The 20,936-nt window shown below is 35.5% G+C and overlaps 1 protein-coding gene and 1 long non-coding RNA gene across 5 annotated transcripts in view; both read left to right on the forward strand.

Moving 5' to 3' along the window:
- The window catches only part of LOC128231305 (calcium/calmodulin-dependent protein kinase kinase 1-like), a 144,456-nt gene that overhangs the window by 64,565 nt on the left and 58,955 nt on the right, over positions 1-20,936 (forward strand). The window contains exon 1 of one of the 4 annotated variants that reach the window (XM_052943953.1): positions 5,723-5,751. The exons of 2 other annotated variants lie outside the window; for them this stretch is intronic. The gene's annotated coding sequence lies outside the window, so the exon portion shown is untranslated. Of the gene's footprint in view, positions 1-5,722; positions 5,752-15,261; positions 15,395-20,936 lie in introns of those variants that run through there. One more of the 4 variants, XM_052943952.1, reaches the window with a different exon arrangement.
- Positions 776-2,132, forward strand: LOC128231306 (uncharacterized). Its single transcript, XR_008260338.1, has 3 exons — positions 776-953; positions 1,323-1,433; positions 1,702-2,132. It is a non-coding gene; the product is annotated as an uncharacterized LOC128231306 (long non-coding RNA).

Consider the following 20,936-nt stretch of genomic DNA (forward strand, 5'->3'; position numbering starts at 1 on the left):
GAGTAAAGTCACATTTACAGGTGTAAACCGCCTGGAAAATGAATTTGAGCAGGAAAAGCATTGATATTTACAGGCGGAATTTCTCATTGTGCAGGCGGAATTTCTTATTTTACAGGTGTAAAAAAAATCCAACTGTAAATTTTAACTTCAAATACTTTCATGACTGTAATTTACATCAGAGTGGTGCTATTTGGACCTGTAAAAACAAATTACAGCTGTAAAATTGAACATAGAAATTTTATGAGCCTAATTCAGTGTAGAAAAAAAAGTTAACTTTTTTCATACACTGCTGTTAATTTAAACTTAGGTGTTTTGTAGAGAATAAAAGATGAAAGTGGAAAATTAGTTTAAAAATACTTTTATCTTTATAGCAGCAGTGCATTAGAATATTTTTTAAAAACTAATTATTTCACTGTAAAGTTAACATTTAAATTTAAAATATTCTGCAATTCAAACTCTTTTTAATATGACTTAAATTGAGAAAGAAAAATTATGTTTAATTTCAGAATTAATTTTTCTCAAATAACACTGTTGGTGATTGAATAAATCATATTGCATTCAACAAATCAATTTTGTTATATTTCTACTATATGTAATTTCTTGGTTATATTCCTAAATATAATCATGATTTAATTTGTTATATTAATAGTAGAAAATCCTAATTTTATAGCAATGTACATCTACATCTTAATGAACAATAGGTAAAGTGCTGAAAAGTTTACCATTGTAACATTTTAAACAAAATTTTCTCTCCATTGAGTCCAGGTATATCACACCCTGGGCTTATCAGTTCATTCAAAGGTCAGGCAATATAGCTTCCTGGAGAGTCTAAGCCAATCAGCATCAGGTTAACATTCATCTGTGTAGGAAATTCAAATGTATGGAGAAGATTCATGTAAACATGGTGGTTTCTTAAGCTTTCATATTTTGGATGGATAAACCTTTTCCCTAAGGTAAGAACACTTTCAACATGTATTTTTAATAAAATGACACAGTAAAAAGAACAAATACAATATGGTTGTGATTAAGTATATAATGTTTCTGCAATTCTGGTAGCATTTAAACAAACATTGTCTGTGTTATGCTCTCTGAACCTCCATTAACACAATGTCTCACTGATTGCTTTGAAGCCTGGTGATTGTAATACAGGTGTGTAATTATATGAATACCTGCACCAGTTCTATAACTTATCAGTAAAAGCTGCATTTAACTTTATATATACTCTTATTAATATAATTTTCCAACTAAGCCATCTTTATTTATCATTGGTGATCATGTGGGTGTGTATGTATATGCCTTATGATTTTATTTTATTACTATAGATGACCAATGTTGTGCCCAGTGTGACAAAGATTAGGATCCCATGTGACCAGACAAGATATGATGGGAAGATTGGAAAGCTTAAGAACATGAAAGGCAGTCCCTGCTTCATGGTGGGTTGCTAAATCATCTGTTATTTCATTGAGTTTCAACTTTGAAACTTTATATTTTTTATAAACCCATGTAGGCATGAAGTAGAAATATAAATGCTTTTATAACAATAACATTTCTAATTTAATAACATTTTTAATTTATAAATGCTTTTATAACAATAACATTTCTAATTTAATAACATTTTTAATTTATGTACTTAGCTATATATCATGGCAGTAAATGAGTAGTGATGAGGAATGATAGCATTGTTGTTGTTTGTGATTGCAGGTCAAACGCCTGGACCATAGTCATATTCTGATAGACGGAGATCTTAAAAGAAAAGCCATCTTAAAAGAGAGGTGTGCTCTGCAGCAAGGACAGTGCATTCAACTGAAAAGTGGACCAACACTTTTTTAACATTTATGCATTCTGTTTGATAATGATCTCGTCTGGCATTTTCATTATCCAATGAGTTATGCCTCAATCCGCTGTGCTTAGGGGAATAAATAGAGTTCAGAAAAACTTTTAAACCGTGTAGTGCCAATTATAAAAAGTGACTATAAGAAATGCCATTGATTTTGTTTGCTTATACAAATTTAGGATATTTAATTTCATTGTGTGAGCTCCTTTACCATGAGTTTTGTAATTCAATAAAGATTAATACTCTTGTTAAATGCATGCAAAAAATTGTAATGTTGTTGTTTTATTTGTGTGTTTTTTTTAATTATAGACAAGAATAAATGTTTTAACTGCATTATTGTAGCCCTGTTAATTCTATACCTGTAAATCTGAAATTACGCCTGTAAATTCTACACCTGTAAATCTAAAAATTACGCCTGTAAATTCTGCACCTGTAATTCTCAAATTACGCCTGTAAATTCTGCACCTGTAAATCTCAAATTACACCTGTAAAATATTGCTGAGAATTACGCCTAATTTAAATATTTCGCGCAATTTTACAGGTCATTTACGCCTGTATTACAGGTCTTTTACACCTGTAAATGAACTTTGATTAAAGTGAATTCCAGCTGTAATTCTAGAATTACAGCTGTAAAATCATGAAAAATCACAGGTCCTTTACAGGTCTTTTACAGGTCTTTTACAGTTGGAAATTTCGTACAGTGATGACCAACTGACTGTGGATAAACATCACATGGTTAACTATCCTTACAAACTAAAATTTACACCGCACCTTGTTGTTGGACTGATTTGTATGCAAGTGACAGGAAAATGTCTTTAGTAGCATCAATAGTGGTACAGCCACATATCAACTCCCAGGGCCCTATCATAGGATTTTCAAGTCCTACGACTTTGAGTGAACAGAGGTTTTGCAGTTGTTTTCAGCATAAGTGTGTTAATTAAGCTGTCACATTTTTGGCAGGCTGCCTTTTAAAATTTTATCACTTGAATTTGTGAGGCATCCATGTATGAAGTGCGAGATTACCAGTGGATAACCCTGCAGACTGCATGTCTGTCTGGCTTACATGTTTGGCACTGCTTGTTTGCATAGGGGTTGCAGGGAATTTTCACAGAAATCATAAGGCACTTATACAATGATGATTGAAATGATAGTCAGGTTTAATAATATGATTTGAGGCCCCATATTTCTTCTAAAACATGACATGGCATCCTAAAGAATATCGTGGGACTCAGTGTGATGCTGTTGTAATGCTATCTAAGAAGTGTCTATGGGCTTATGGCCCCTAACAAACTCTCTCACAATAGAACTGAAACTTTTAACTGCTGAAAAGCACCATATGCACTCTTACAGTGTGAATAGAACACCAAGGTGGCTGCAAGACAGTTACTCCCATTTGTGGCCCGCTGTGCGATTTTGTCCAATAAAAGGGATTGTAAAGGCGCCAAGCTTATCCCATAACAGTTGAAATGGGACCAGCAATTTTACGCTTCAGCAAGAATAATTGGTGGTATATGGATTTGAGCAGTGTGTAAATATTTTATGAGCAAGAAATTTAGGAAAAAATGTTTGCACTTAATCTTTATGGGCTGGTATGGATCAGCTCTTCTAAAAGTGTCTCCAGTTTCCTTATACAGAATCTCAAATTCGTAAATAATGTCTCTACCTGGTCAACAAATATACTATTGCTTATCAGATCATATTCCTCATGTAATTCAATCGTCATTTTGCTTGACATGTTATGATAAAGATATTTTGTGGTCATTCAGCATTCAATATTTTTCAGTCTTTTAACTGTTTGAGAGTTGCTGGCTTGTTGAATTGTCTGCTTTTCCTCAGTAGCCATTCATTTCACAACTATTTCAGCTTTGTATTCTTGAAAGTTACATGTAGTTCAGGGAAGGTTGTGCTGAATACAATATTGTATAAATTCCAGAATATATACAAATGACTTAATTTCTAGCGCGTTTATACCATGTATAACTAACATCAAACCCATTAGACAGTACATTGTCAGAATTATCGGGAAATATTGGACAATTGCAGACGAGTTCCTACTTGTTTTATAGAACCACTATCACCTAGCAAGATTGATTCAATTGAGCATTGATGAGAGCTAAGAGAACTGAGAATATCTGCTGGGAAGATCAGAGGGTTTATCCTTGGCCAAAATAGACTTTCATCACCTGCCAGGTGCTCCTAACTACCAAGTGCTCCTAACTGACATGTGTTCATAACTGCCATATGTGCTCCTAACTGCCATGGGCTCTGAACTGCCATGTGTTCATAACTGCGATGTGATCTTTAAAATAATAAATTGCCATGTGTTCATAACTGCTATGAGATCTATAAATTGTCATGTGTTCATAACTGCCATGTGATCTAAACTGCCATATGCTCCTAACTGCCATGTGTTCATAGCTGTCATGTGCTCCTAACTGCCATGTGTTCTTAACTGCCATGTGATCTAAACTTTCATGTGTTCATAACTGCGATGTGATCTTTAAAATAATAAATTGCCATGTGTTCATAACTGCTATGTGATCTATAAATTGTCATGTGTTCATAACTGCCATGTGATCTAAACTGCCATATGCTCCTAACTGCCATGTGTTCATAACGGCCATGTGCTCCTAACTGCCATGTGTTCATAACTGCCATGTGATCTAAACTGTCATGTGTTCATAACTGCCATGTGATCTAAACTGCCATATGCTCCTAACTGCCATGTGTTCATAACTGCCATATGCTCCTAACTGCCATGTGTTCATAACTGCCATGTGATCTAAACTGTCATGTGCTCCTTACTCCCATGTGTTCATAACTGTCATGTGATCTAAACTGTCATGTGCTCCTTACTCCCATGTGTTCATAACTGTCATGTGATCTAAACTGCCATGTACTCCTTACTCCCATGTGTTCATTACTGTTATGTGATCTAAACTGCCATGTGTTCATAACTGTCATGTGATCTAAACTGCCATGTGTTCATAACTTTCATGTGATCTAAACTGCCATGTGCTCCTTACTGCCATCCGTTCATAACTGTCATGTGATCTAAACTGTCATGTGCTCCTTACTCCCATGTGTTCATAACTGTCATGTGATCTAAACTGTCATGTGCTCCTTACTCCCATGTGTTCATAACTGTCATGTGCTCCTTACTCCCATGTGTTCATAACTGTCATGTGCTCCTTACTCCCATGTGTTAATAACTGTCATGTGCTCCTTACTCCCATGTGTTCATAACTGTCATGTGATCAAAACTGCCATGTGCTCCTTACTGCCATGCGTTCATAACTGCCATGTGTTTCTCACTGCTATGTTTTCCTCACTTTCTTGTCATCCGTACGTAACCAGCTTCTCCTAACTGCTGTGTGCTCTAATTTGATATGTGTTCCTTTCTGTCATGTTTTCCTTACTGTCATGTTTTCCTTACTTTCTTTTTTTCTGTACCACCATGTTCTCCTAACTGTCATGACTTTGTGCTTACCTTATTGATATGTGCTCCTTTCTTCCTTGTTCTCCCAACTGGCATGTGCTTCTAATTGATATGTGCTCCTAACTGCCATGTGCTCCTAGCCCTGTACTATTAATACTATCACCAGCACCACCAGCACCACCACCACTTGTTTCTAAATATTAAAAGGACCACTTCCCGCATCCATAAAAATATCCGGAAAAGTATTTTAACCTAAAGAGATGAGGATGTTGCTTTAATAGGATCTAAATCTCCCCTATCAATGATTACAGGAGGAGAGGAAGCTGAATGGATGATCATGAAAATCAATGAGTTTTCTTTGGCTGATACATGGAGATTGTATACATTTTTTGTTTACGTTTTTTCATGATTAGCACTGAATTGGGTTGATTATTGGATGAAGTGTGTCAAAGATTGGATTGACTCATTCTGTAGGATGGTAAGAGTTGTGTACATGTAAATATAATGTTAATTGTCTTTAAATTGTGTGAATGTTTCTGTAAAGTTATTGACCATAGCTGTCGGCCAAACATGGATAACAGTACTGGCAAATAGTCAATTCAATTGTCATCGTTTAATTATCACTGAAGGTAAAATTGTGGTGAAAAACAAGAAAATAACTTCTCAATATCTAAGAGTTGTTTCTCTTCCAACTGTTCATTTTTTTAATTCATGACGGTGTAAAAGAACTCACAATTTTTTTAATTCATGACGGTGTAAAAGAACTCACTTTACAGCTTCAAACAAGCCAATCAGATACGATTTTGTTTGTGCACTTTATTTTGATTATTGGTATTTGTGACTGAGTCAATTCGTATTTTGAGCTGTGACATCACTCTTAATGATCTGTGAAATTGCTGTCGCAAATACTCATCGTATAATTGTCATTGTTCATCGTCCTGGTAAATTATCATTTCTATTCAAGGACACCAGTTTTCATTTACTTGTTTCTGCCAAAGGTTTTGTTAGCTGTTGTCCATAAATGGTTTCTGCATTTTCATGAGTTGCAAATGAAACAATGGTGATCACAGACAGCTTAATTCAGTCAGTGCGACAGCGCTTCCTGCGTTGAATGGTTGAATGTACAAACAAGGGAAAATGGAGCATAAAAATAATGTAAGAGAGGTTTCATTGCATGATCACGTTGAATTAGGTGAGTTTCATAACAGTTTCTTGAAACAATCTGATTAAGAATGCATAGTAACTCGGCATTACATCAGTAAAATAAATAATGAAAAGTGCAATGAGGTCATTTTTAGCTCCAATGGCCAAAGATTGTATCATGATCAAACTTGTACAGTATTTAGATTTCCATTGGAGCTCGGTTCCTTTTGAAAACCAGCCAGATCTGTCCATGCATGCCTTAGGCTAGATTACGGGCCTTGAAAGTATAAAAAAATCTGTGCGTGTGTAAACAATTGCTTTTGAACATGATACTACCTTCAGTTTTGATTGTATCTCAGTGAATCTTGTACAGTATTTAGATATCCATTAAAGCTCGTTTACTTTTGAAAACCAGCCCATGCATGCCTAGATTATGGGTCTTGAAAGTATAAAAAAATGCCATTTTTAGCCAAGTCTTCATGAGCAAAGTCTATTTTTAGCCAAGTTTACATGTAAAGTCACAATTGCTTGTGAATGTTTGTTCAAATTATGCCCCTTGGGTCATTACTGGCCACACCCCTGGGTTCAGAGGTTTGGTATACTTAGATCGGGAAATGTTAAAAACCTTTTTGTCTGAAACAGCTATGCAGATCTTTGCTATTTTGAACAATGCTTAATTTAGAAGTCCACTACCATGGTTGTTCAAATTATGCTCCTTGGGTCAAAACTGGCACTGCACCAGGGGTCACAAGTTTCCTAGAGACTTATTAAGAAATATTTTCAAAATCTTCTTGTTTCAAACCACAAGACTCATACCTTTGATATTTGTTGTCCAGCATCATATGATGACCGTAAATTTTCAAACATTTCAAATTATGCCCCTTGGGCAAAAGCTGGCCCAATCCCGTTTGACTTACTTTTTAATTTTTAAAGTTACAGCAATCACATTTTGACCACGTGTACAGTTTCGCAAGTGAGCATCAATGTTGTCCTCGGATGTCCTTGACCTTTTGACCATTTTTTTTTATTTTTAAAGCTACAGAAATGAAATTTTGACCATGAGTACAGTTTTAAAAGCAAATATTTTTTACCGTCAGATTACCTTTACTTGGCACATATTAAAATAGTTTATGTAACTAATCTGCTGACACCACTTTCTGTTCTCAGATGTTGAATGTGCAGCGTTTTCAGCTAAAAGTGAACTATATATGTGTTGCCTATTACTCATACGTATATGCTCTGGATTGAAAATGACCACAAGAGCCATGCCAGTAGATCATAGGCCCTCTTTGGCCTCTTGTTAATGAATGTTGAACTTATTTCCAAATATGGTCACCAATTTAACAAGGTTTTCTTTGCAATTTTTTTTGTCTCATTTAAGCAACTGTAAATTAACTGCAAGATTTTCATGCCTGCCAATCCCCCTTGCCAATCCCCCTTGCCAATCCCCTCTTGCCCATCCCCTCTTATTCTTGCCACCCCTTAAATTTTATTGACTCAAATAAAAATGTTGGACTAGGTTGGCGTTTGCAAATCATTCTGACACTGCATGGTTGGGATGTTTATTCATACCTGCTGTGTCAATTTTAACATTCAAATGTTCCTTAGATCACATATTCAATGGTGAAACAGTCAACAGTCTAAAAAATTAGAAATAATAGAATGTCACCCCACCCAACCCAAAATCTAGCAATTAATCTATATTGGCCTTAATTAATGTTTAATATTAATTTATAAGTGTTTATTTTTAGCTCACCTGTCACATAGTGACAAGGTGAGCTTTTGTGATCACAATTTGTCCGGCATCCGTCATCCGTCCGTCCGTCCGTAAACTTTTACTTTAAACGACATCTCCTCATAAACCGCTTAGCCAATTTCATCCAAACTTCACAGGAATGTTCCTTGGGTGGTCCCCTTTGAAAATTGTTCAAAGAATTGAATTCCATGCAGAACTCTGGTTGCCATGGCAATGGAAAGGAAAAACTTTAAAAATCTTCTTCTTCCAAACCACTAGGCTTAGACCGTTGATATATGGTAAGTAGGATCACCAAATGGTCCTCTACCAAGATTGTTCAAATTATGGCCCTTGGGTCAAAATTGGCCCCGCCCCGGGGGGTCATGGGTTTTCTCTATATGTTTATAGTGAAAACTTAAAAAATCTTCTCCTCTGAAATTACTTGGCCTAGAGCTTAGATATTTGTCATGATTCATCGTCTAGTGGACCTCTACAAAGTTTGTTCAAATTATGGCCCTGGGGTCAAAATTGGCCCCGCCCCGGGGGGTCATGGGTATGCTCTATATGTTTATAGTTAAAACTTCAAAAATCTTCTCCTCTGAACTTACTTGGACTAGAGCTTAGATATTTGGCTTGATTCATCGTCTAGTGAACCTTTACAAAGATTGTTCAAATTATGGCCTTGGGGTCAAAATTGGCTCCGCCCCGGGGGGTCATGGGTTTTCTCTATATGTTTGTAGTGAAAACTTCAAAAATCTTCTCCTTTGAACTTACTTGGACTAGAGCTTAGATATTTGGCATGATTCATCGTCTAGTGGACCTCTACAAAGATTGTTCAAATTATGGCCTTGGGGTCAAAATTGGCCCCGCCCCGGGGGGTCATGGGTATACTTCATATGTTTATAGTTAAAACTTCAAAAATCTTCTCCTCTTAACTTACTTGGACTAGAGCTTAGATATTTGGCATGATTCATCGTCAAGTGGACCTCTACAAAGATTGTTCAAATTATGGCCCTGTGGTCAAAATTGGCCCCGCCCCTGGGTGGTCATGGGTTTTCTCTATATGTTTATATTAAAAAAAATCAAAAATCTCCTCTGAACTTACGTTGCTTAGAGCTTAGATATTTGGCTTGATTCATCGTCTAGTGGACCTCTACAAAGATTGTTCAAATTATGGCCTTGGGGTCAAAATTGGCCCCGCCCAGGGGGGTTAGGGTATTCTCTATATGTTTATAGTTAAAACTTCAAAAAATCTTCTCCTCTGAACTTACTTGGACTAGAGATTAGATATTTGGCATGATTCATCGTCTAGTGGACCTCTACAAAGATTGTTCAAATTATGGCCTTGGGGTCAAAATTGGCCCCACCCCCTTTGGGGGTCATGGGTTTTCTCTATATGTTTATAGTGAAAACTTCAAAAATCATCTCCTCTGAACTTACGTGGCTTAGAGCTTAGATATTTGGCATGATTCATCGTCTAGTGGACCTCTACAAAGTTTGTTCAAATTATGGCCCTGGGGTCAAAATTGGCCACACCCCGGGGCTGATGGGTTTTCTCTATATGTGTTATAGTGAAAACTTAAAAAATCTTTTCCGAACTCACAAAGACAAGTAACGTCTTAATTTAATCTGGATAACATATTTAGTACACATACCAATTTTCAATATGGGCCACATACAACAATTAATAACAAATATACATATATAGATACACACGTAAAATCAAGTAGTGACAAGAGCTTAGATATTTGGCATGATATATCATCTAGTTGACTTGTACCAATATTGTTCAATCTTTGGCCCTGGGGTCAAAAAATGGCCCCACCCGGGCGGTCATGGGTTTCCTTATATATGTATATGATGAAAACTTATAAAATCTTCTTCTCCGAAACCAAAAGGCGAAGGCCTTAGATATTTGGTATGAAGCATTGTTTATCGGACCACTATTAAGATTGTTCAAACTTTAGCCCTGGGGTCAAAATTGGCCACGCCCCGTGTTCATAGGCTTAGGTTTTCAATATTTTTATATAGTCTTATATAATAAAACTTTAAAAATCCTCTTCTCCAAAATATAAGACCTAGAGCTTTCATATTTGGTATATAGTGTTACCTAGTGGACCTACACCAAAGGTATTCAAATTATTGTCCCGGGGTCAAATTGGCCTTGCTCAGGGGTCATTTGTTTTTACATTGTCTTGTCACTTAAACATCTTTTCCTCTGAAAGTAAAGGTCAGAATGACTCCATACTTGATATGTAGCATCCTTACATGGTCCTCTCTCAACTTTGTTCAAATGGTTTTGTTTGGCCCCTTTTAGGGGTCACCAGAGCAAAAAATAGAAAAACCTTTAAACAACTTGATCTTATTAACTGCTTGATGGATCTTCAAGTCTGAAGCATCCTAGCATGGGCCTCTGTCAGGTCTTTTTAAATAATTTTGTTTGGCCCCTTTTAAGGGCCACCAGAGCTAAAATTAGTAAAAAAAACTTAACATTTTCTTCGCATGAACCCTTTGATAACTCTTCAGCTAATTTGGTTTGAAGTGTCCTTGCATGGACCTCTCTTAAATTTGTTCACATAATTTTGTTTGGCCCGGTTGCCATGGCAACCTAAAGGAAAATATCAACAATTGGTTATAATCATCTTCTTCTCCTAAACTGCTTTGACAATTTTGAAGAAACTTTATAGGAATGATCCTTGGTTGGTGCTTATTCAAAATTGTTCAAAGAAATTAATTCCATGTAGAACTCTGGTTGACATGGCAACCTAAAGGAAAAGTGTCAACAATTGGTTACAATCATCTTCTTCTCCTAAACCGCTTGGACAATTTTGATGAAACTTCATAGGAATGATCCTTGGTTGGTGCTTTTTCAAAATTGTTCAAAAAAATTAATTCCATGCAGAACTCTGGTTGCCATGGCAACCGGGAGGAAAATATAGGCTGTCGTGTCCGCGCTGTGACTTACTCTTATATGGACAGATTTTAAAATCACTTGCCATATGTTTTCGACATACCAAGACAACGTGTCGTGTGCAAGACCCATGTCCCTACCTCTAAGGTGAAAGATACACTAAGTGTTTATTCACAATGGAATGCTGAATATGAGGACATAAAGAGTGTTGGCTGTCATTTAGTATGATTGGGGTTTTTTCTATGCTCAGAGGCAATTTAATATAACTTGCAATATGTATTTGACACATAAAGGCAAGATCAACTTTTTATGTACTTGTTCATAGATCAATGTCACATTGGGGGGCATTTGTCACATACTTTGACAGCTCTTGTTCAATATTCTTTGAGAAACAAGCTATATTAATAACAAAGGTTTAACTCTTTTACTCAGGTGAGCGATTTAGGGCCATCATGGCCCTCTTGTTGTGTAAATGTGCAGTTCTATTTTGAATGAAATTTGAATAATTTAACAAAAACTATTTATATATCTATTTAACCTAACATGTATTTTATGTATGCGATTATGTGATGCATGTTATCATTCTAAACTGTGCAAATTAAAAACAACAAAACACGAAAGTTTTGAAAATTTAAGACTGTAAATCGGCAGAAACCAGATAAAGGGATCAAAACCTCTTTGAAAACCCTTTCCATGAAAAACGTTATCACCAGCAGTGACATTTATTATGTGGGTTTGCTTATAATACACCATCTGCTGCATAATCACTCCCATGACATGTGTCATATCTTCTCATGAACAAAAAATAATAACAATTTTGTCACGTAAAACATCCCTTTTTATGGAGCGAAACAAAGTTAATAGAGAATGGCCCACTGCTTATCGAGAATCGACCACCGTGGAAGTTTTAACTGACAGGACAATTTGGTAGACTATTCGCCCTGTCTGTTAACAGATTGGTTTATCAATTTCAGTAATTTATTTTCCATTCTTTTTGGGAAGGAAATAATTGATGGCTATGAATAATGAAAGGGATTTGCGTTTGACATTGACGTCATTTCACCTTACTAATTATATATTGGTTATGTGATATTTAACAATCTTACATTTACCCGTTGGTACAAATTTTATGGAACTTGATACGGAAAAGTTACATTAAGGTCGCTCTAAGCTTTCTTCAACTTGTTTCATTTTTTGTGTCACCTGACTAGGCAACATATAGGGTTACTTTTGTCAGCGGCATTGGGGGCCGCGGCAGTGGCGGAGGCGGTGGGGGTCATGTCCCGTTTACACTTGTCAGGGCCATATCTCGTAAACTATTAGTGGTATCAACTTGATATTTCATATGTAGAAAGATCTTATTAAGGGCAAGTGCAGTGCATAAGAACTGTTACTCTTTCTTCCATATTTTCAGAGTTTTTGCCCTTTGTTAATTATCATGCTTTAAGTTTTGTCTGGGGCATTCATGATGATATTAAAGAATAAATTGTTAGATATTCAGAACATGACCAACTGACTCAGTGGATAAACATCACATGGTCAACTATCCTTATAAACTAAAATTTACACTGCACCTTGTTGTTGGATGGATTGGTATGCAAGTGACAGGATAACTGCCTTAAGTAGCATTAATAATGATACAGCCGCATATCAACTGCATAGGCCCTATAGGAACTTCAAGTCCTATGACATCGAATGAACAGGTTTCACAGTTGTTTTCAGCATCAGTGTGTTAATTTAGCTGTCATATATTCGGCAGGGCTTATGTCCTCCCATTTAAAATTTTATCAACTCAATTTGTCAGGCATGTTTGAAGTGCCATATTACCAGTGGATAACCCTGCAGACTGCATGTCTGTTTGGCTTACACGTTTGGCACTGTTTGTTTTTTGCCAAAAATTACACATCGCATAGGGCTTGTAGGGAATTTTCACAGAAATCATAAGACATTCATACAATGATGATTGAAATCAGAGTCAGGTGTGCTATGATTTGAGGAGCCCCTAATATTTCTTCTCAAGGTGACATGGCATCCGTATATTGTGTGGCTCAGTGCGATGCCAGTGATGCCGTTGTAATGCTATTTAAGAATCTAAGAAGTGTCTTTGGGCTTATGGCCACTAACAAACTCTCTCACAATAGAACTGAAACTTTTTACTTGCATGAAAAGCGCCAGATGCACTCTTACAGTACGAATTGAACAACAAGGTGACTGCAAGACAGTTACTCCCATTTGTGGCCCGCTGTGGGATTTTGCCCAATAAAAGGGATTGTAAAGGCGCCAAGCTTATCCCATAACAGTTGAAATGTGACCAGGATTTACGCTTCAGCAAAAATAATTGGTGGCATATTGATTTGAGCAGTGCTTAAATATTTTATGAGCAAGATATTTAGGAAAAAAATGTTTGCACTTAATCTTTTTGGGCTGGTATGGATCAGCTCTTCTAAAAAGGGTCTCCAGTTTCCTTATAAGGTATCTCAAATTCATAAATAATGTTTCAACATGGTCAACAAATATACTATTGCTTATCAGATCATATTCCTCATGTTATTCAATTGTCATTATGCTCAACATGTTATGATAAAGAAATATTGTTGTCATTCAGCTGTTTGGGTGTTGCTGTCTTGATGAATTGTCTTAATCAGATGCTTTTCCTCAGTAACGATTCATTTCACACCTATTTAAGCTTTTTATTCTTGAAAGTTACATGTAGTTCAGGGAAAGGCTGTGCTGAATACAATATTGTATAAATTCCAGAATACATACAAATGACTTAATTTCTAGCGCGTTTATACCATGTATAACTAACATCAAACCCATTAGACAGTACATTGTCAGAATTATCGGGAAATATTGGACAATTGCAGAATAGTTCCTACTTGCTTTAAAGAAACACTGTCACCTAGCAAGATTGATTCAATTGAGCATTGATGAGAGCTAAGAGAAATAAGAATATCTGCTGGGAAGATCAGAGGGTTTATCCTAGGCCAAAATAGACTTTCATCGCCTGCCAGGTGCTCCTAACTGCCATGTGCTCCTAACTGCCATGTGCTCCTAACTGCCATGTGCTCTGCCATGTGTTCATAACTGCTATGTGTTCATTATAATAATGTGTTCTTACCTGCCATGCTATGTTTTCATTACTGTCTTGTGTTCCGTACTCTACCATGTTCCCAAAACTGCCATGTGCTCCTTATTGATATGTGCTCCTTTCTGCCATGTTTTCCTTACAGTCTTGTTATCCTTATGACCAGTTTCCCCTAACTGCCATGTGCTCCTTATTAATATGTGCTCCTTTCTGCCTTTCTTTCCTAACTGCCATCTGCTCCTAGCCCTGTACCACCACCACACCACTTTTTCTAAATATTAAAGTATCATTTCCTGCTGCCATAAAAATATCTGGAAAAGTATCAAGTTTTTAACCGAAAGAGATGAGGATGTTGCTTTAATAGGATCTAAATCTCCCCTATCAATGATTACAGGAGGAGAGGAAGCTGAATGGATGATCATGAAAATCAATGAGTTTTCTTTGGCTGATACATGGAGATTGTATACATTTTTTGTTTACGTTTTCTTTTCATGATTAGAGACTGAATTGGGTTGATTATTGGATGAAGTGTGTCAAAGATTGGATTGACTGTTCTGTAGGATGGTAAGAGTTTTGTACATGTAAATATAATGCTAATTGTCTATAAATTGTGTGAATGATTCTGTAAAGTTATTGACCATAGCCGTCAGCCAAATATGGATAACAGTACTGGCAAATAGTCAATTCATTTGTCATCGTTCAATTTTCACTGAAGGTAGAATTGTGGGGAAAAACAAGAAAAAAACTTCTCAAAATCTAAGAATTGTTTTTCTTCCAACTGTTAATTAAAACTTTTAACTCATGACAGTGTAAAAAATTCACAACAGCTTCAAACAAGCCAATCAGAGACAGGACGTATTTTGTGCACGTTATTTTGATTATTGGTGTTTGTGACTTAGTCAATTTGTATTTTGAGCTGTGACATCACACTAAATGATCTGTGAAATTGCTGTCGCAAATACTCATCGTATAATCGTCATTGTTCATCGTCCTGGTGAATTATTGCTTTTATTCAAGGACACCAGTTTTCATTTTCTTGTTTCTGCCAAAGGTTTTGTTAGCTGTTGTCTGTAAATGGTTTCTGGCTTCATCCATTTTTCATGAGTGGCAAATGAAACAATGGTGATCCCAGACAGCTTAATTCAGTTAGTGCGACAGCACATCCTGCGTTGAATGTTTGCATGAAAGGGGAAATGGAGCATAAAAATAATGTTAGAGAGGTTTCATTGATCACGTTGAATTAGGTGAGTTCCGTTACCGTTACTTGAAACAATCTGATTAAGAATAAAAAGTAACTCAGCATAACATCAGTAAAATAAATAATGAAAAGTGCAATGCCGTCATTTTTAACATTTGTACTTCCAGGTTTATGCTTATGAAAAGGTCAATATTTCCAAACAGCTATGTACAACAGTTGCTATTTATATCTTTATATTGTAGCTCACATAAATTTTTCCCTTCTTTATATATATAATCTTGATCGGTCCGTATATAACTGTATAATGATGAAAATCCAGTTTTATGATGTCAGCGGTCCATATTATATTTTTGGCCGGTCAGGAGCTCGCCAAAAATGTAATATGGACCGCTGATGTCATACGATTGGTTAGTGCGGCTTGCGATTTTCACAACAGCGAAAATTTGTCGCAAGTAAACATTATCAGGTTTGTTTAATAAAACACATCAAAATCGCTTTAAAAAGAATTGTTTTGTAATGAAAAGTGTTCGGTATGATATAAGAAATATTACACACCACTGAGGGTCATATGACATTATAAGGACCGGCCAGTCAGCCACCAAAGATGTATATGGACCGAGGTGTTTCAGTCAAAGAAAATTAAAATTTTGTTCAATAAAACAAAATTTTACACCATTACACATTTGTCTTTATGGCTAAGACTCTTTGGGAATACATCTCATACTAAGCATATTCCTGGTTATCCACATAACCATAACTCTAATATCAATGTTTTGAGTTTAAAATTACCTGCAAGTTATTTTTTTCTAATTTCAACTTTAAAAAATTGACTTTTCTTATTTAAGATTATAACCAACATATTTCATTAAATATGATGACTCTGTTTACTGGTATTGCTATAGTTATCTTTCAACTGTTCTCTGTAAACATGTTGGATCTTTTATGAATGACCCCTCAATGCTAAACATGTTGAATCTTTTATGAACGACCCTCAATACTAAACATGTTGAATCTTTTATGAACGACCCTCAATACTAAACATGTTGAATCTTTTATAAACGACCCTCAATACTAAACATGTTGAATCTTTTATGAACGACCCCTCAATACTAAACATGTTGAATCTTTTATGAACGACCCCTCAATACTAAACATGTTGAATCTTTTATGAACGACCCCTCAATACTAAACATGTTGAATCTTTTCTGAACGACCCCTCAATACTAAACATGTTGAATCTTTTATGAACGACCCCTCAATACTAAACATGTTGAATCTTTTATGAACGACCCCTCAATACTAAACATGTTGAAACTTTTATGAACGACCCCTCAATACTAAACATGTTGAATCTTTTCTGAATGACCCCTCAATACCACGGCCTGTAAATGCCAGCTCCACCACTTTACGGTGGTGCAAAGAAAAAGAGCTGTCGACACTTCCGTGGTGGAGCTGTGCCCTATGTTTACATGAACAAACGTGAGTATGATTTATATTTTATTTGATAATTTCATTTTACTGACATATTTCGAAAATCGGAGAATGTGGTACCGTGTAAGAACACTTCTACTGTAGGCTGGTTACTATTTCGTTTCAATATTGTGCAAACTGTGTTGTCAGGAGCTTTCCTCCCGAATCGGACTTGTGCATATTTTGTGATCTGATTGCATAGCAATTGTACATTTCGGTACTTACACACCCCGTAAGAACGTTCTCACGCATGCAAACATAACTGTTATGTATAGTACTTATGCCGGAACACAACAAAACTGAATAGCACTTTTTAAAAAGGAAAAATGCACATATTTATAAAAGTGGTGGCGCTGCTGCCCTAGTGGTGGCGCTATCGAGTATGTTTTGCACTCGAAGTAATATAAAAAGTTAACGCTTTTGGAATGAATACTGGTGAATACTAAACATGTTGAATCTTTTATGAATGACCCCTCAATACTAAACATGTTGAATCTTTTATGAATGACCCTCAATACTAAACATGTTGAATCTTTTATGAACGACCCCTCAATACTAAACATGTTGAATCTTTTATGAATGACCCCTCAATACTAAACATGTTGAATCTTTTATGAATGACCCCTCAATACTAAACATGTTGAATCTTTTATGAATGACCCCTCAATACTTAACATGTTGAATCTTTATGAATGACCCCTCAATACTAAACATGTTGAATCTTTTATGAATGACCCCTCAATGCTAAACATGTTGAATCTTTTATGAATGACCCCTCAATACTAAACATGTTGAATCTTTTATGAATGACCCCTCAATGCTAAACATGTTGAATCTTTTATGAATGACCCCTCAATGCTAAACATGTTGAATCTTTTATGAATGACCCTCAATGCTAAACATGTTGTATCTTTTATGAATGACCCCTCAATGCTTAACATGTTGAATCTTTTATGAATGACCCCTCAATACTAAACATGTTGAATCTTTTATGAATGACCCCTCAATACTAAACATGTTGAATCTTTTATGAATGACCCTCAATACTAAACATGTTGAATCTTTTATGAATGACCCCTTAAATGAATGACCCTCTATACTAAACATGTTGAATCTTTTATGAATGATCCCTCAATACTAAACATGTTGAATCTTTTATGAATGACCCTCAATACTAAACATGTTGTATCTTTTATGAATGACCCTCAATACTGAACATGTTGTATCTTTTATGAATGACCCTCAATACTAAACATGTTGAATCTTTTATGAATGACCCCTTACGAAAGATTTAAGCTATTTTCGAAGCAATGTTTCCAATTTATATTTTAACAACCCAAATTGGGTCGAGTTTTTTAATATCAAATGAGTATATAAACATTGGTAAATAGCTTTTAATGGATGTTGAATTTATTTCCAAATATGGTCACCAATTTAACAAGGTTTTCTTTCCAATTTTTTTTATCTCATTTAAGCAACTGTAAATTAACTGCTAGATTTTCATGCCTACCCATCCCCTCTTTCCCATCCCCTCTTTCCCATCCCCTCTTTCCCATCCCCTCTTTCCCATTCCCTCTTTCCCATCCCCTCTTTCCCATCCCCTCTTTCCCATCCCCTCTTTTTCTCAAAACCCCTTAAATTTTATAAATGACTCAAATAAAAATGTTGTACTAGGTTCTGCATTTGAAAATCATTCTGGCACTGGTTTGGATGTTTATTCGTACCTGCTGTGTTGATGTTTAACATTCACATGTTCCTAGTTTGTCTAGAAACACATGTTTATAGTCCCTTATGCAATAAGGAAGAGCATGAACGCATATTTAAATGTGAAACAGTCAACAGTGTAAAAATATTTTGGAATAATTAGAATGTCACCCCACCCAACCCAAAATCTAGCAATTAATCTATATTGGCCTTAATTACTGTTTAATATTAATTTGTAAGAGTTTATTTTTGTGTAAAGTTGCAGTTCTATTAATTACGAATGAAATTTGAATAATTTCACAAAAACTATTTATATATATTTAACCTTACATGTTTTTTATGTATGCAATTATTAAATGCATGTTATCATTCTAAAGTATGCAAATTAAAAACAACAGAACTCCAAAGTTTTGAAAATTTAAGAATGTAAATCGGCAGAAATCAGATAAAGGGATCGAGAACCTCTTTGAAAACCCTTTCCATAAAAAATGTAATCACCAGCAGTGACATTTATAATGTGGGTTTGCTTATAATACACCGTCTGCTGCATAATCACTCCTATGACAAATTGTGCCATATTTTCTCATGAACAAAAAACAAGAACAATTTTGTTACGTAAAACATCTCTTTAAGGAGCGAAACAAAGTTAATAGAGAATGGCCCACTGCTAATCGAGAATCGCCCACCGTGGAAGTTTTAACTAATTTGGACTATTCGCCCTGTCTTTTAACAGATTGGTTTATCAATTTCAGGAATTTATTTTCCATTCTTTTTGGGAAGGAAATAATTGATGGCTATGAATAATGAAATTGTTTTGTGCTTTTCATTGACGTTGTTTCACAATACTAATAAAGCTTTAACTTTTAACCGAAAAAAGAATAAAATCTCATTCTAGGCGACAAATGTGTAATGTGATATCAAACAATCTTACATTTAGTACAAATTTTATGGAACTTGTTATGGAAAAGTTACATTAAGATCGCTTTAAGCTTTCCTAAAAATGCTTCATTTTTAGTTAGTATTGCCGTAAATAGAGGCTGATGTAAGCTGCAACTTTAAGATCAAAATCATTAGAGCTATATATTATATTCCCTCCAGGGGGTTGGAGGCAAGATGAGGTATTATAGTACTTGCTATTTGGAACAGGCTAGTAATGTTAATGCTGATTTTAAAAAAAACTGTCCCTTTTAAGGGCCTTTTCTGTGGGGTTGCATCCCACAAACCATGATCAGGGGTGCAGAAATTAAATTAAGTAGCTGGGAATATCCACGCCTAGAACTTGAAAACATCCCAGAGGGGGGTGCGACTTAAATGACGTCACGTATCGAGCTAATGCTGTATTGTAGGCAGAACGCGGGGAATCGAAAATAAACAATACCAACAATCGAAGTTTAAAACAGTCTGTAAACATAAAAAAAAATGACAAAAAATTAACAGATTTTATTATTGTTGATGCGGGGAAATTAGCCGGGTGAAGATGCTAAAGTAACCGGGTTATTTTACCTGTTCATGGCCCATAGCTACACCCCTGCCATGTTTCTCCAAAAGTATAATGGATTTGATTCTTTTAGTATATAATATGGTTTATAATTCAGCTTCAAGGTTTATATAAACAGCTTACAACAAAATTTCACATGAAACTGATGTCACATGCATGAAAATATTTTGACTAAATTCACGGAAATGGCAGGAAAAGTAAATCATTAAGTCTTTTATCTTATATTAGTGCAATATATAATCTCTCTAAACTCTAAACTTAATTTCATGGCTTTTACTAGGAATATGACACAACTGTGGAAATATTAATGTCCTGGAAATTTGATTTAACGAAGAATGCATTATAAATTATTCATCACGAATGCATGTGAAGGAAATGGGATGAAAAATTAAATAAGTTGTTGTTATAATCCCAGAGGATATTGGGATTGTGTGCAGCTGCTCCACGTAATATTTATTGCACAATATGGATGTGGTCAAGACCGTGAGGGCAATAGACAATGAATGAACATAGTATGAGTATATATTCTATCGAAATAATTGTTGTTTTCCTATCAGTGTCTGCGTAATTACGGTATTTATTCTGACCATTCTGATTATGATACAGCCTAAACTGGGCTATAAATAAACATGGATTTGGATTTATAAAAACTGTTTATCAAAGGGTTTTTTTCATACCCTTGTATTAGGCATGATATCGAGAGAGATATAGGTCAAAAACTGCTTTTTGTAAATAACGCTACCATTAAGTAGCTTGTGACTGTTGATATTATTATTAACAATGAGTGTATTTAATACCTTGTCTCAGATAAAAGCAAAATGAACGTCAAAGCTTTCGTGGGTCTCGTGGATTCTAACATTCCTCCGCTCCAGTATATGATGCCCTTGACAAGGTAAAAGATTGACTTGGTATCATT

The sequence above is a fragment of the Mya arenaria genome, chromosome 4 (genome assembly GCF_026914265.1).
Source record: "Mya arenaria isolate MELC-2E11 chromosome 4, ASM2691426v1".
Lineage (NCBI taxonomy): Eukaryota > Metazoa > Mollusca > Bivalvia > Myida > Myidae > Mya > Mya arenaria.